Source organism: Argopecten irradians, chromosome 12 (assembly GCF_041381155.1).
Source record: "Argopecten irradians isolate NY chromosome 12, Ai_NY, whole genome shotgun sequence".
Taxonomy (NCBI): domain Eukaryota; kingdom Metazoa; phylum Mollusca; class Bivalvia; order Pectinida; family Pectinidae; genus Argopecten; species Argopecten irradians.
Window position 1 is genome coordinate 16,501,479 of NC_091145.1, and position 13,111 is coordinate 16,514,589.

The window sequence follows — 13,111 nt, forward strand, 5'->3', positions numbered from 1 at the left end:
TTCAAAAGCATCAACCTTTTCGTAAGACGCCAGATTTGTGAAAGGTGAATGGATGAGACACACGTGCACCGTATACACATCATTCATAAGTAGACAGAGGCATCATTTTGAAATAATAAAAAAACCTTAAGGTCTTAAACATGAAAGGAGAATGACGCCATCAAAATATTTTTTGCCTCCAGTAACATTGCCCGGGTGACATTGTACATCGTTTAACAGCACAAAATGTTTCTTATGTACCTCTGATGTCTTTACATTTACATATGTCTTATATTGCGTTTAAACAGCGAAAATACAATGATGGATGAATTATGTATGAACTCGGTGCCAGAACGGCCTACTTCTAGTTCACGCATATTTTGCCATGTTAACCTAAATAACCCTGCTTTGTTTATACACTTACACAATATTGCTTTGTACTCCGTTTTTAGGGCGATCATACTCTCGCCCTATTGTTTTCCTTGTCGGGTGTGGAGTCTGTGTACATCCGCTATGCGCAGGTTTGTTTGGTTTGTTTGATTAATTAACCTATTAACAGCTACGTCCTATTAACAGCTATGTCCATGTAAGGACGGCCTTCCATGTATGCGGTGTGTTGCATGTATGTTGTGCGAGGTGCGTGTTTAGGGAGACTGCGGTATATTCGTGTGGTGTCTTGTATAGTGGAACTGTTGCTCTTTTTATAGTGCTATATCACTGAAGCATGCCGCCGAAGACACCAAACAACACACCCCACCCGGTCACATTATACTGACAACGGGGGAACCAGTCGTTCCACTCCAACTGCGCACGTGATACCGGAAGTTACTGTCTTATACCGTTAAAAGCGTTTAATAGATTTCGCCGTGATTTAGTGACACCAACCTTTCAAAAATAAGAGATACCTGTATGCGATGTTCTTCTATAAATTTACAACAGTGACATTAAACAGTGCTAAACACATTAGTTTTGTCTAAATTTCAAGCGGCATATCATACAAACTCTTGCATCGGTCACGGTATTCTAATACGCATCTGATCGATTTTGTTGATGTAGTCAATAAAAGAAAGTGACGAAACGGATAACTTTTAGTACCGGCCAAAGACATTTACATTGTTACTCAGCAGATTATATTTAATTTATTTCACATCATCCTATGTCCTAGGTATACATACGTATACGTTGTACTATCGCTTACTCACCCCAGTGACCATATACCGTATTTACTACGTCTCTAATACATATTTATAAAACCAGCCAGCCTTGCCTAAGAGAAACAGAATTAAAAAACATTATACAATATCAGTCCGGTGCCTGAGCTCTAGATCTGATGTACGCAGAAAGGCATTCAAGCATGACACAGGTAAGTCACCACGTGCAAAGAGACTGGAAAGTGCTGTATACGTACAGCGAAACAAGTATATCGTATCAATATCGATAATATAACAAATAACTTCTATGTAACAAAGGACACAATTAACAAAATTCAAAGTAATTTCACATTTATAGTTCTGATGACGTAATTTAAAGGAAATTATTTATTACAATACATCAAGGACATAAACCAACTCTCAAGGATAATGAGCTATAGTGCTTCGTACGTACACCTGTTGCCGAGGATGATTTCAAATAGGCATGTGAGTACATATGTATATCTGCGAGTTATTTATAAATTAGGTGTTACAGTTTTGTACGTGAAAAGTACCTCACCGCAGAAGCCTTATACATGTAGATGCATATCGTCTGGAAATTAAGGTTTTAGAAAGTAGTTAGCGAGCACTTAATGTATAACAGACATATTTCTAGTTTTTTGTTGATTTTTTCCGTATAGACTAATCTTAATATCCGCCGCAGACAACGTTATCAAAATTATCATTATCAGTATAAAGTAAACAATGAAATGTAAAGTTTCCTTATCAAATTTAACTGAAATATCTATATGCTATAAAAAATAAGTATAATATTTTTTATGACTGTTGTGCAATTGAGGACTAAAGAATGCTCGGGACACTCAATCAGTTACTTAGCCTTAATGATAATAAACGAATACCACAGCCTCTTGTGGAGCTTATCTGTCTAAACTCTCTTGCATGTTATCTAAAGTTATGTAAATAAATAAAACCCTGTACATGTCTCTTCATCCGAAACTTTGTCAGCTTTATCATCCATTTTTGCATGCAATACACATCATACACATACGTCCAACAGTCGATGTCAACTTCGGTGAAAGTCAATGGGACTTGTTGTCTGTTGGTTGATTGGGGTTAAGGTCTAATTGACAGCCAGACACAGTAAATTCACTCTTGCATTGTGATAAGATGAAGCGAGGAATCAGAAGGCAATGTGCGATATAGTATCGGTAAAGAGGTCTCTCTCGAATTTACATAATCTATCAACTAAATAAACGCTATGTTGAGTAAATTGACAGCTTTTGATAAACCATTTAAATGCATAGTTATGATATGGGTAACATAGTGAAGTCGAGTTTTATGTTGATAATTTATCATTGATAACCTCGGATATGGGTAGACTTGTGATATCGTATACAGGTATTATATCGGACGCTTATGGATATCATAAACGGTATATAGCAATATATTAACCTTGTGATAGCATCGTGAATGGCATCAATGGTACTTTTGTGACGTCAAAGTAGTGTTAAACGGTGGGTGACTTTGTTGCCTCATGAACAACCTCTTGGTTTGCCGTTGTCGGTACATGTATAATGTGACCGGTTGGAGTGTGTTGTTTGGTGATTTGGTGGCATACTTCAGTGAGAAAACACTTAATAAGAACAAGAGTTTCACTATTACATAGAGACACAACAGCAGCGTCCCTTAACATACAGACATCCACACAGGCATCAAGGGCGTCCTTAAATAACCTTAGTTGTTAATAGGACGCTAAGCCTAATCCATCAACCAATCAACATCTTTGTTATAACGAATTTAAAGTATGCATGTGAGGTATGGAGTTTTGGCAAGAAAAACACTTTCTGATATAGGAACAAATAAAACGCAGTACATCTACAATTGCATTCTCTCTATTGGAAACAAACTTTTGCCATGTAAATAACCGTTCAGCATAACAGTATTAGTCGAGGTTATGCCTTTTTTACTTACTATTATAGAAGAGGTTTTACCTTTAGTACCTAGTGTGTGTTATAAGCTGTCAGTAACAGTATTAGTTATACCTATTTTACTTACTGTTATAGAAGAGGTTTTACCTTTAGTACCTAGTGTGTTTAAGCTTCAGTACAGTATTAGTTATACATATTTTACTTACTGTTATAGAAGAGGTTTTACCTTTAGTACCTAGTGTGTTATAAGCTGTCAGTAACAGTATTAGTTATACCTATTTTACTTACTGTTATAGAAGAGGTTTTACGTTTAGTACCTAGTGTGTTATAAGCTGTCAGTAACAGTATTAGTTGAAGTTATACCTATTTTACTTACTGTAATAGTAGAAGTTTTACCTATAGTACCTAGTGTGTTATAAGCTGTCAGTAACAGTATTAGTTGAAGTTATACCTATTTTACTTACTGTAATAGTAGAAGTTTTACCTATAGTACCTAGTGTGTTATAAGCTGTCAGTAACAGTATTAGTTATACCTATTTTACTTAGTGTAATAGTAGAGGTTTTACCTATAGTACCTAGTGTGTTATAAGCTGTCAGCCTTGCTGTAGGATCGAAACGTCTGATTGATGGACGTCTGGCCGTACATCGCTCCTCTTGTATTGGCTACTGCTGTCGTGCCCTCTGCCAGATAGAAACAACTCTGCTCCGCAACTATTTTAGCGGACATCGCACCAGCTGGTAAAAACTCCTAAGACGTAATACTATAAACGTCCTTGACGGGATGTGTGAGTGTTTATTGAGCAGCGTATGGAATAATGAGGTTATTGTGATAACAATACATTACCTTTTCCTTCGATCACTGTTACCAGAATACAATCCATCTTCTGTTCAGTGTACGGCCGCCAAGTTAAGCTGCAAGTTATTTCAGTTTGTGTTAAAATTGGAAAAAATTGCACTTTTTGGCACAAGGTGAGACACCAGTGACATGTCCTGATTGAAGAATGGCTAGAAATTTAGTACATGAGGCTTGGCTTTGTGGTATATAGAGCGCTTTGGCTAATTAATTATATACCACTAGGATCCCTTTACTGACCTGTTCTCATCCTTTTGTCAGGGCTGCAGTTGTGAGAAAGCCTCGTGCAGGGATTAACATGGAATGTGTGTGACTGACTTTTCGTTCGCAGTTTCTGCATTTTTTGTTCACGGACTTGATATATCCCTAAATAAAGGTAAGTGACTTTTCCAATCATAATTTAAACAAGCTTTATCGTGAACTTTGAAAATGTTCTCTTTTTTTCTAACGAGCCAAGTCATAAATCGTAGCAAAGGATTAATCATGATGTGATCGTTTATCATGTCAAATTCAGTGATATCGAAATCCATAGAGCTGTTGATACCGTAATGTTGATTATTTCCATTGTTAATTTTCAATAATGCTTTAGTATTATTGAACTGGTGTAAATATACCCTGAACAGAAAATCATTTAAGTTTGAAAGGAAACTGCACATAAAATCGTTTAAATGAATACAATTTTTTTATGTTTGTTTTTTTTTATAATTGGGCTTTTATTCAGTACGTGCTTTGCACATTGATCTTAAAGTCAATGTTTACATAAACATAATAATAAGTTTACTACCGTTACATTGAGAAGCAAATGCTTTATATAGTTTCTTTGGTAAATCGTCCTGTAAACGACCAGGACGTGCCGGCTTTAGGGGGTGGAGGGAAAAGAGAGTACTCGGAGTTGATCCACCGACAATGGTCAGTACCTGGCACTTGTCTCACATGGGTTCGAATGCGCAACCCGAGTAAAGGGCTTGTGGTAATATGACGGGACATGTGAACCACTCAGCCAGAAGCAAATGCATTAGTTCTACTGAACGTTCATTTACATACGAAAAGCTGCTTTACAGATTACAGCAAATGAAATCGTAAATAAAAGAATTTCTCTGCAGAAATAAAGGGGTATTTACATATCTTTTAAGTCAAGTTCTTTGCCCTTCGGGAAACTATATGTACTAATATGAAACACAGCCCTGAACACATTGGAAATCGGGTTAAAAATAGTACAATACATGCTGTTTAATATTTAACATTTCAACCACATAGCTATTGTCATTTAGAGTGTAAAGATGAAATCGGTGTATGTCAGTACAGGTTTTGAATAACTGTGGTAACTTTTTGCTGTCTCCATCTTGCCTTTTATATCTGAACCAACTCACCAGGACATAATCCCAGAGACAACGAGCAGCATAACCCAAATGGTCACAGTATATGTACAATTGGCAAACCAATTGCTTCTCTTTTTATGTGAAACGTTCAATACAAGAAACTTTTCAAAGACTGTCTCAGCGGATAGGGTATAGAACTCAGAACCATTCTAACACTGTCTGAAACTTACAAAATCGAAACTAAATATGCAGGGTCTGTCATGTTTATTGCGAATATCACCTAAGCGGATATTTGGATCCTACGATTAGCGTATGGAGCTAAAATCTGAATCAGTTCATGGGAATGAGATTAAAGGTTTCAGTCATACAAGATAATATCGCGATTGTGGTCAAAGCTGTGATCATACACTCATGCATAGCAAAACGCGCTGGAAACAAACGTGTAAACGAACATTGATTGTGTTTTAAGCTCACGTAATGCAATGGGATGGGGTTATACAGTTTCTAATATCTGTCAGTCCTACAGCCGCAGTATTAATGTCTCACAGACATTTCCAGTTTTAATATATAATCAAACATAACTATAAAAATATCGTAGCATTATAATAATTCCTACTCTCCGTAGCGGGAATGAGAATGTGCCGCACATTATGATTAAATACTTCAGTTTGTGGTCTGATGATTAAACGAGTAATCGATAATAAATTACGGAAGCCACTATCGGCCATGAAACATCAGATTGTGTTAATGGGTATGTGGTTGATTAAGTTATCGCATTGCACAACATATATGCCTATCATTCATAATAACAGGCATTTTGAAATATTCATTTCATATAACTATCATTCGTAATAATACAGAATTATTATATTCGGTTTAGTAAATGTTTGTATTGAAAACAATTATATTTTATTAATGCGATATTTCGTATCAGTTTCCACCCATTAAAGCAGCATTAACAATGTCTTATCAGGAATTTAAATACCAAGAACTAACATCGGAACACCAGATATTTCGTGACTTCCCTTGTTGTAAAACACTTTATAATTACTACACCACAACACGCGATTTATATTTCTGATTCTGTCTAGATATCGAGTTATTTAGAAATGCCACTTACACTGTAAGTCAAACTTGACATGTTAGTATTAAAGAGGAAAAGGGCTATTATTTACCGATATAAAGTCCTTCTGATTTTCACGCTTAAACACTTACAAACCAGCAGCTTGAAATCCCATTGGACATCAGACGTCACTTAATCTGGTCAGGCTGTGTTCCACATTGTCATAAGCAGCTGTTACGCTGTCTGTCTGTTTCATAACACAACGTAAATAACAATAAAATATAACGTACACAAAGAAATTTGCAACGTTTGATTCTTAATATCAAAATGATATATTATGCGAAAAATTCAACCCTGAACAAAACGAAAGTTTGCCGATAAAACAAAAGCTGTTGCTGCGAACAGCTAGGCATTGTATATAGTACATATGAACCTACATATTTTCTTGGTAACATAATTTTGCGTTTTACGCCAAATGACATTTTTAAAGATGCTTCACCGCCAACAGAGTATAACGATTCTCATTATTTAAACAACAACTGATGTTAAATCGTGTATATATATGTCTAATTAACACAATATACGTAAGGTAATTCAAGATAATTTGCTTCGTTCTTCGTTCATGCGCACATAGTACATAGTACCATGTATTTTTTCGGGACGTAATCAATTTTTTTTTTATTTTTAAATTTAAGTAAAATAAGAAGCCCAAATTTTTGCATGGTGGTAATGGTGTGAAGTAAGTAAATTTTGTTACTGAAGAGAAATACTCATTTGTCTCCTTCTGTTTTTGATAGCGAAAAATACCATTCTTCAGAGGTGTAGCATCTCTAAAGCAATTTGATTTCGCGATAAAGACCTGTATACTTATACTTCGGGGCGATTTATTTTTGCGATTATCAAATTGCCCGCAAAGATAGCGCTGGTGTACAGTACTTAACACATGCAAATAAAAACAGTGGTTACAGTTGTTGATGAAATGGACCGAAATAAACACCTACACACGCGGCCTTACACCCCTTATCATTTTTAAAGCAAATACATAGCTCATTATACCTATGTTCTACTCCTATTTCTGTAAATGTAGCTAACATATCTCAGCCTCTTATCAAGAGTTTGTCTATAAAAACAGCAATAATATAAAAACCTTTTAAACTCCATCCTCATTTCAACACCTAAAGATAAGAATTAGTGGTTGATATAAGAGTTAAATTGTATTTAACATAGCGTAAATTGATATGGATAGACATATAAATTTTACATCTAAGCACATCAAGGTCTTGAATTCGACATAAATACTAGTAAAAGGAAGATAAGGAGTACTTTTAACATTTTGGTAGACTAAAAAATATCTTGTTAGATGAAAGAATATAGTATAGCGATCATTTGTTTTGGTGTTCCGTAGTACAAGCATATGGGACATATAGCCTTTATCTACGTTATTTATCATGCTCATGTTTTTTTCTGATCAAATATAGACCATATGGGTAACATGCCACATACACGAGAGGTCGTCCTTAAATGACCCTGACTGTTAATAGGACGTTGATATAATCAACAGCAATATCTAAAACGTTAAAGATGCTCCACCGCCGACAGAGCATAAATGACATTCATCATTTGAACAATAATTGATGTTTAATCGTGTATATATATGTGTAATTAACACAAAAAACAATATGAAATAATTCAATTTGCCTTTGGTGCATGCGCAATCAGTACTCCATTCCAAATAGGATATAGTGTCACGGATTTCTTTCGGGATGCAATCAATTATTTTTTATACTTTAAACTTGAAGTAAAATTAAAAGCTCAAAGTTTTCTATGGTGGTAATGGTGTAAAGTAAGTAACTATTGTAACTGAAAAAAATACTTAATCGTCTAGTTCTATTTTTAATACTGTAAAAATACCATTTGTCAGCGATGGAGCATCTTTAACCTGACATATCAATTAGTGATTACCGTGATCTTTTTTTAATGTCTGCCCTGCAGATAGGGCTGTAGTATAGTAATAGTCGATTAAATTTGAGATATTATCTTTTCTCTTCTTCCTAATGTCCGCCTTGACATAACCTCAATTGAGCCTCAATCGCCCCTGTGAGGAATGCTCAGAGTTTTGTCCATTGGCTGAGACACACAATAAGTTGTAGTTTCTGTTACTGCTTTTCGCTTAGCCTCAGTGGAGTTGAACGACTGTTTTGTTCGTAGTCAGTATAATTTGATCAGGTGTATAGTTGTTCGGTGTCTTTGACGGCATGCTTCAGTGAGATAGCACCATACAAAGTTCGTCTATCACAAAGAGACACAAGACTAATACACCATAGTATCCCAAATTATACATACAGTCACACACGAATTACATCGCATATAGGGGAAGCCGACCTTAACTGACCTTAGCTGTTAATAGGCCAATCAACAATCCTGAGATAATTTGATCCCGTATATTCGAATATTTCGTTTTCATATATGACGTAATATCGATACTTTCCCCCATAAATTCGTGCAATACATGTAATAAGTAGTGTAATCATATCCTTGATTTTGCTACTATACACTTTTTTGACTCAGGTTGATAAGATTACATTTTGCAATATCTGCAAAACCTAATAAATTTTCCTCTTTATAATCCACTACAACTGAAAATCTATCAACTGTGATATGACTCTACCAGTGTTTTGTTTTGTTTAACTCTCGCTATTTACTAGGTATACGTATCCAGAAACACGAATTCAATTCAGAGTTTACTGATTGCTCTTCAACTTCTGAAATATTCAAGCAGGTCGTATTTCAATGGAAATGTTGCTTGGCATCATGACGGGTTTTGTACACCGCTTTCCATAAATCGTAAGCCCTAATATGGAAATCTTTTTGTGAAAGAATATCCCAAGGTACAAATGTTCAATAAGGCTGAAGTCTGACTCGGGCTTATGTGTTACAATCTCGTTAAAAAAGAAAAATGATTGACTCTTAAATTGCAAAACTCCATATTATTTGGCATTTCGAATCCTTCACATTTCGAATCCTTCACGTCAAGCTTTTGTTATAGAGTGTCGTATTATACAAACGTATTGGTCATTTAATGACGTCCGTATTGAAGAAAATTGACCGGAGTACCCGGAGACTATCTAACAATTTCCGTGGTTCTCTCCACTTGTTTGATTGAGACAAATTTAGAAGAAGAATAGGGAAAGAAGGAAACCAATCTGTAGCTTTTACGATCTTGGCACTCATGTCAAGCATTTGTTAGAAACAGTTAACTCTTTAAGTGTAAAGCTATTTTCGTTTGTAGGTTGAGTCAACAGTACATGTATTTCAATTTTGCTTGTAACTAATATTCCATTGCCTTAAAAATTTATTTTATCAGCCCATAAAGGAAAAAATGGCGTCGCCGTTTGTAATGTCGCTTCTGATTGGCTGATATAACGGCGTAATGATTAAATAGAAAAAAAAGATTTTTGAATAGATTGTCTTTAGTGAATTGAATTATATAAGGATTAATATTAATCTATGCTTATGTTATGGAGATATAACACCAAAATGTGCACATTATTTAGGTTATATTAAGATTGTTTGTGTTATATCTCTAAGACATAAAAACATGTTCATGTTAATCCTTAAGTGTGATCCATGGCCTTGAAAGTCGGCAATAGATTAAACTGAGCATATCATTGATTCTATGTAATTTAAATACTATCGGCAGTTCAGAGACATGTAGTTATAATGAAACTTGATTTGTAACCATGACAACTATAATCTCGATAGTTGAGATTAATGACGAACGTTTTAGGTTGCGGTAACCACCTCACTAGTAATTGTTGGTTGATATACCCTTGATAGTGACGGTATACGACGCTCCATGTTTTCCCTGATGACGTGATAATTATCGTATTGGCACCTAGCTATGGCCTTGGGGTTGACTTACACTCATCACCTGGTAAATTAGCTGTGGTACCAGCCTCATGCATCTCTGTGATCCTGTGATCCGTGGTTGACGGACAAGGGATGAATCGCCAATGGCTCGTGTACTCTAAAACAAGGAAGTGCTCTGTATTATATTCTATCTTCCATATTCTATAAACAGCTTGCGATGACACCAAATTCGTTCATAAGTACCCACCTATCATTAGGCAGAAATCAATTACACCACTTATAAGTGTAAGTCAATTTAGCGAATTGATTTCACCTAGATACCCCTAATGTATGTACAAGTGACTGATTACTTTTACCAGATTTGAAGTGAAATATAAACAGTTTATATAATACAGGATAAAGAATATTATGTTTATTATTAAACTTGACTATGTAAAATAATTAACAAGTTACTTCAAGTTTTACTATTGCAAGTTTTATTGAAAGTACATTGTATCGTGATAGGACGTGATTGGACGCGAGTCATAGAAGGACAAATCAGCTATTTGGTGCGTCAATTGAACACAAATCTTATGTAAATGATTGATGTGACTCTGATGACGCAAATCAACGTAACAATGCCATTATACATAAATGGTTTTGATACTTTAAACAATGTAGTGACACAGTTGGTAATTTAGCAAATCTGTTGTACATCGGTCAATTGATCAATACCCAAGACTGACAATTTTCGGTCGACAGACCTTATATACATTGTATGATTAATTTAATGCATACATATCGTATTCATCTACTGATGAACTTACAGTGTTGATATTACAGTAATAGCCATCCATATATATAGATGTCGGCGTGAATTAGGGCAACTGTTCCACTATACAAGAAGCCCAACATGAATATACCGCAGTCTCCCAAAACACGCACCTCGCACAACATACACGCAACACACCGCATACATGGGAGGCCGTCCTTACATGACATAAGCTGTTAATAGGACGTTAATTAATCAATCAAACAAACTAGTCATAGATAAAATGTTTGGTTTCGTTTGTTAACGCAATAATAACAATTAGTGTCATTGAGGTTTATTTGTTTGATTAAACGAACGTTCTATTTACAGTCATAGCCATATAATGACGGCCTCCCATGTATGTGCGTTAGTGTTGGAAGTGCGAGTGTGTGTTTTAGGTGACTGCGGTATATTCGTGTTGTGTCTTCATGTATAATGGAACTATTGCCCTATTTATAGTCCTATATCACTGAAGCATGCTGCCGAAGACACAGTGTCATTGAAGGAAGCGTTATGTTTTGGAAATGGAGGAAGCAACTGCATAACATGTTATTCGAACTCATGACCCGTTGGTGGAGGGCTTGTGGCAACATTTCTGGGTATCTTCTCCGCTAGATCATGTCATAGATAGAAACAATAGGAAATCAAGGGACTAGGTATTTTATAGAATAACTGAATTCTTAAATAATAACTCAAACGTTTAGAAATTATTTAATTTTAAATTATTAAAGTGAGTGGCACCCTTTTATTTGAATTTCGATTGTATTTCTGTAATGTCAATATGATTTGCGTGTGCCCATAAAAACTTGGAGTTATACTGGAACTCTTGTGTTATTACTGTGCTTTTCATCTCACCTTTTGGAAACTGAACACAATGTCATTCAATCGTATTGCAAACGATTGCTGTGTTTTCAAGTATAATGTGTATGGACCTACAATATGTTTCTTATAAACTCCTTGGTAAACAAATTTTCATTTATTTATTTATTTATGTATTTATTTATTTACATCCAAATCCCGCTAGGGTTTCACTATTGTCGTTACAAGATTTAAACTTTCTACCATAGTATTTTTAGGTCCCGAAGGGTCAGGATGACCTATAGTCGTCATGTTTCGTCCGTCGTCGTGAGCCGTCCGCCGTGCGTTAACATTTCACATTTTAAACTTCTTCTCAAGTTCTACCAGTGGAATTTGGCTGAAACTTGCATGAAATGATCCTGACATGGTCCCGACAAAGTGTTGTTATTTTTCGGGTCGATCCGAAATCCAAGATGGCCGCCACAGCCGCCATCTTGAAAACACATTTCGAACTTCTTCTCAAGTTCAACCGGTGCGATTTGGCTGAAACTTGCATGAAATGATCCTTACATGGTCTCGACAAAGTGTTGTTATTTTTTGGGTCGATCCGAATTCCAAGATGGCCGCCACAGCCGCCATCTTGAAAACACATTTTGAACTTCTTCTCAAGTTCTACCGGTGCGATTTGGCTGAAACTTGCATGAAATGATCCTGACATGGTCCCGACAAAGTGTTGTTATTTTTCGGGTCAATCCGAAATCCAAGATGGCCGCCACAGCCGCCATCTTGAAAACACATTTTGAACTTCTTCTCAAGTTCTACCGGTGCGATTTGGCTGAAACTTGCATGAAATGATCCTGACATGGTCCCGACAAAGTGTTGTTATTTTTCGGGTCGATTCGAAATCCAAGATGGCCGCCACAGCTGCCATCTTGAAAACACATTTAGAACTTCTCAAGTTCTACTGGTGCGATTTGGCAGAAACTTGCATGAAATAATCCTGACATTGTCCCGACAAAGTGTTGTTATTTTTCGGGTCAATCCGAAATCCAAGATGGCCGCCACAGCCGCCATCTTGAAAACACATTTTGAACTTCTTCTCAAGTTCTACCGGTGCGATTTGGCTGAAACTTGCATGAAATGATCCTTACATGGTCCCGACAAAGTGTTGTTATTTTTCGGGTCGATTCGGAATCCAAGATGGCCGCCATCTTGAAAACACATTTTGAACTTCTTCTCAAGTTCTACTGGTGCGATTTGGCTGAAACTTGCATGAAATAATCCTGACATTGTCCCGACAAAGTGTTGTTATTTTTCGGGTTGATCCGAAATCCAAGATGGCCGTCACAGCCGCAATCTT

General features: G+C 36.0%; 1 protein-coding gene across 3 annotated transcripts in view; it reads left to right on the plus strand.

The window, feature by feature from the left end:
* Positions 1-1,241: 1,241 nt before the first annotated feature.
* The window catches only part of LOC138336245 (probable G-protein coupled receptor 139), a 62,519-nt gene continuing 50,649 nt past the window's right edge, over positions 1,242-13,111 (plus strand). The window contains exons 1-2 of one of the 3 annotated variants that reach the window (XM_069285645.1): positions 1,242-1,342; positions 4,173-4,287. The gene's annotated coding sequence lies outside the window, so the exon portion shown is untranslated. Of the gene's footprint in view, positions 1,343-3,696; positions 4,288-13,111 lie in introns of those variants that run through there. The other 2 variants (XM_069285646.1, XM_069285643.1) reach the window with 2 other exon arrangements.